At 38.1% G+C, this 4,887-nt stretch overlaps 1 long non-coding RNA gene across 1 annotated transcript; it reads left to right on the top strand.

Moving 5' to 3' along the window:
• Positions 1 to 603: 603 nt before the first annotated feature.
• On the top strand, positions 604 to 2,652 carry LOC137253427 (uncharacterized). Its single transcript, XR_010953795.1, has 4 exons — positions 604 to 809; positions 871 to 937; positions 994 to 1,077; positions 1,533 to 2,652. It is a non-coding gene; the product is annotated as an uncharacterized lncRNA (long non-coding RNA).
• Positions 2,653 to 4,887: the final 2,235 nt, after the last annotated feature.

Raw genomic sequence — 4,887 nt, 5'->3', positions numbered from 1 at the left:
AAATACATATACATATAAGTACTTCGACATTACGAAATACATTGTCGCGGTGTGAGGCTAAGTATTTTTGCATAAAAGCTTTTTGACCACCACAATACCACAGATTAAGTATAAAATTTCACAAAAATAATAAATTTTTTCGAAAAATCACACAGAATATCCGCAGTCATTGTTTACGAATTTAGAAGCAATGAGAATGGCAAATACGAACGTGTATGAAATGTAATATCAAAACGTATATGCACATGGTTGTATCTATATGCACGAAAATGCTTTAAATCGCATGAAATTGTTAAAATAAAGTTCAAAATAAATGATAAAAGCTTTAATATAAATAAAAAGATTCTTTTAATAACAACAAAAACGCTTTATATATTCTATATATATATCAATTGGTAAGGATTATCTCACTTTAAAATTTTTAGCTAAATAATCTAAAGCTTTTTTTTGAAACTGAGTCGAGAACTGTGCGTGTGAATGTGCGAATTTCACCGATCAGCTGTTAGTTGCGCTACTTGGTAAAATTTACTATGGTGGTCAGGTTAAACTCTAGAAAAATGTAGGTCTTCCTTATGATTCATTCACAAGAGGTTTGCTCGACAGCCAAAATTTTTGACAATTGCGGCCATCTTGCTCCCAAGTTGAACTGACATCCCCTGACTGCTTTGCTTCTTGGCAAGTTTTTTTTAAAAAAGGAGTTAAAGGAAAAATCTTAGAACAAAAATATATTTCAGCAACACTTATATCTATTTGACGTTGTAATTTTTATTTATTTTTGAAAAAAAAAAAATTGGATCACATGAAAATTGGTAAGTTTAGACAAAAATTTAATAATGAAGCAATATACAGGAACTATTCTTGATTTTGTAGGTGTTAAGCATTACGAAATATCCGCTGCTGCAGTTTAATTATTGTGAATTCGATTGCTTAGTTTGAGGTAAAACAATTAATTGTAAAACATAAATTTAAAATTTATTCGTGACCATTTTTCAGATTAATCAAAAATAAAGGACACCCATTCAAAACCATTGTGACGGTGAGTGACCGGTGCTGCACATTTTAAACACACATATTAAGGTATGCATAAGTAGTTCACTTTCAGTTTTAGCCTGTTTAAATTACTTGAAAGCACACATATACACGCATGGACAAAATAAGAGTCGTACACACCTTTGGTTCTTTATTATTACAAGATTATGAATGAAAACCAATTTTGTGTAATAATATTAATAACTCTAGTTACATATGAGCCGTTTATTTTGAAAGTGGCATAAGTCATTTCATGTCGTTTAGGTTCAGTGATAATTTGTTAGTATCTCTCCTCGCCTCCAGTTTGTTAAAGTCCAATATTCAAAAGAAGCAATTCTTATTTTTATTTTATAATTGTAGAACCATCAATATATGCATTCGTTCAAAAATAACAATGCATTTAAGACCATGAGTTGGAAATGACTTATGCCACTTTCAAAATAAACGGCTCATATACTAAACATATGTAAGTCATTATAATTCATTCATTTTATAACTGGCAGTGATGCGCATCCCGTGATACTCGACCATATCGGACGAATTTTCGAAATGAACTTCTTGATGTTAGGGCCGAACCTGAATCCTTAACGGCAATCGTGATACCGGATTGGACAATTTTCAACAAACCGACGAACAACTAAAGCGCCAAATACACGACACGAACATTTCCGCGAACATTCCGCAATCTTGTTCGCAGCTTTGGCCATACACCATACGAACTTTTGGCCGAACATTAGTTCTCTTTCAGACAGCGATGAATACGGACAACAATTGTGCTGCAGCAATATTGCTCGCTGTGGCAATTAAGCGTAAAAAAAAGAGAGAAGATCGTAAAAAAAGAATTTTGTGCAAAGAATGGTTTAAAAAACGAGCAGTTCTTGGACAAAGTGAGCTTATTAAAGAACTGGAATTCACGTCACAAAATGATTTTAAAAATTACGATCGTATGAGCAAGGCAACATTTGACCAACTTTTACTTATTTTTTTTTAACTGTATCCTTTGTGGCATCAGGATTTACTTCTTTTAATTTTTCGATTAAAGTCGAATAATCATTATTCTTTTTAATTCTATTACAATAACCTTTGCTTTTTACTTGCCACAATGATGGCAAAGATTTATACATACTGTCACGGATATTAGCATCCCTAAGATATCCCATCACTAAGGCGATGCTAAGGCCATGCCAAGCAGTATTTACGTCAATAATCAAATCATGTATACACATATATAAGGCAGCCGAAAGAGATGTCACACACAGATGCATTTACTTATGCGCCTATGTATGCGCGAGAGACTGTAAACTACAAACATTCACATCAATAATTCAATCATTATGTATCTACATAAACGAATAAATAATTGCGTCTACACATATGTACGTATACGAGCAGCGGAGCGGCAATGCACAAACACATGCATATATCTTATCTGAGTTGTCACAAGAGAGAGCAATAATTTGTGCACGTAGTTGTGGCTGGCGATTTTGTAGCCGAACTAACTAGTAACTTCTGGAAATCGAAGAGCCTAGAAGTATGCAGCGTAAACTATAAAAGCGGGGCAGGCGAGTAAGAAGTAATTCAGTTTGATTTGAGATTTGGATTAAGCGCTATCTAGCGAGCTATAGCAGTATTATTTTGAATAGTAGAGTTTCATTTGAGCTGTCAATCAGTTTGGTTATTAAGCAAGCTATTCGTTGCAAAGTATAAGTGTTATTGTGAAGTACTTGAATAAAGGCCATTTTGCATTATTACATATTGGAGTTATTTATTCAACAGTTTAGTGATTCGAACTTAGCAGAGGATTGCAAATAAGAGGATTTACAAGCAAATTCGTTACAATTGGTGTCAGAAGAGGAATTGTTGAATAAATTCCAGAGGACAACAAGGACATGGCAAAGTTCAGTGAATTGAAGATCCAGCAACTAAAGAAGGAGTTGGAGAGCCGTGGATTGAATACAAGTGGCGTTAAACTCGAACTTCAGGCACGGCTACGAGAGGCAATGGAAGCAGAAGGAATTGATGTGGACGAGTATGTCTTTTATCCTGATGAGGACGAGACAACAGCAAAAATTGAAGAGAAAAATGAAACACCGCAGACAATGACGAACACAGACCTGAACATGATGTTGGCTGCAATATCGGCACAAATGTCCGAAATGTCATCACAAATATCTACCAACATGTAATCACAATTGAAATCGCAAGAGACACGCATAACATCCAAGATGGAAACTCAGCTGGAATCGCAGGAGAACCGTATAACAGCGAAGATTGAAGCACAAGAGGCACGGATATCCGAAATGTCGGCGCAAATTTCAGCACAGATATCATCGCAGATCTCTGCTCAACTGGAAGAGCAAGAAGAACGTATTTCCTCGAAGTTGGAGGCGCAAGATACAAAAATTTTACAGTTTGAAGAAAAAATCGAGGCCGAGGTGGATGCTTTGAGAGGACGTATCGAGCAGTTGCAACTAAATCGCCCAGCAGTTTTAACTAGTAATTCAAAGGTAAAAACACCATCCTTTGACGGTTCTGTTCCTTTCCAGGTCTTTAAGCTACAGTTTGAGAAGACCGCAGCAGTGAACAACTGGAATGTGGAAGATAAAGTTGCCGCACTCTTCGTAGCATTGAAAGGACCAGCTGCCGAAATCTTACAGACTATTCCAGAGTACGAACGGAACAGTTATGACGCATTGATGGCTGCTGTAGAACGGCGATACGGAAGCGAACACAGGAAACAGATATTTCAAATAGAATTGCAAAACCGCTACCAAAAAGCTAACGAGACTTTGCAGGAGTTTGCTTCGGACATTGAAAGATTGGCTCATCTTGCAAATGCGGATGCACCCGTGGAATACACGGAAAGAGTGAAGATTCAGAGCTTTATAAATGGCATACGGGACGCCGAAACGAAGCGAGCCACATACGCGAACCCAAAGCAAACATTTTCTGAAACGGTATCCCATGCATCGACTCAGGAAACGGCGTCATTATTGTGTAAGCCAGTTTTCAAAGCACGCCGTGTGGAAGTAGAAAGGCCAGAGTGGGTAAACGCAATATTGGAGGCGCTGAAAGGATCGCAAAAGCGGAGTGAAAAAGTTATCAAATGCTTCAAATGCGGGAAGTCCGGTCACATTGCACGTCACTGCGATCTTGGTCCTAATAGTTCCAACAATGTGGGTGGCCGTAAACGCAAAGCTGGAGGAGATGAGCAAGAGCGAGTAAGAGGTAGAGATCGAGAGCTAGATCCAGCTATTGAATGCCCTGTGATATCTGTGTTGCAAATTGGTAGAAAATCGAGCAGTCTCACCGTCAGAGGGAATGTCGATGGCAAGGAGCGTGTACTGACTGTAGATACGGGCGCATCTCATTCCTTGATTCGATCTGATTTGGTCTACAAGAGAGTAAAGTCATTACCTGGAGCGAGGTTGCGTACGGTCACAGGCGAATATAACCAAGTCCAGGGAGAAGTAATATGTGAAGTCCTAATTGGGAAGGTCATGGTTCTACACAAATTCGTTGTGGCGGAGATCGTTGATGAAGTTATATTGGGAGTGGATTTCTTGGTTGACCATGACATCAAGATCGATATGCAGAGAAGGGTGATGCATTATGAGAACCAAGATGTGCCACTTCACTTCAGTTTGGAAAAAGGGTTCAGCAGTAAGCGTGTGCTGGTGGAGGAGATTAGACAGAAACCACGAAAGTCAAGGAAAGTAGATCGAGCAAAGGTTGGTGGATCGAATGTGCCAAATAAAGCGAAATTAAAAGTACCTCCGAGGAAAAGACCGGCATTGACAAAACCTAAAGGACGCAGGAAAACGAAGCAACGAATTTCCGAGAAAGAATGCGAGGGTA

The sequence above is a fragment of the Eurosta solidaginis genome, chromosome 5 (genome assembly GCF_040869045.1).
Source record: "Eurosta solidaginis isolate ZX-2024a chromosome 5, ASM4086904v1, whole genome shotgun sequence".
Lineage (NCBI taxonomy): Eukaryota > Metazoa > Arthropoda > Insecta > Diptera > Tephritidae > Eurosta > Eurosta solidaginis.
The sequence above is the reverse complement of the archived record's forward strand: the minus strand, read 5'-3'. Positions and strand labels throughout refer to the sequence as shown.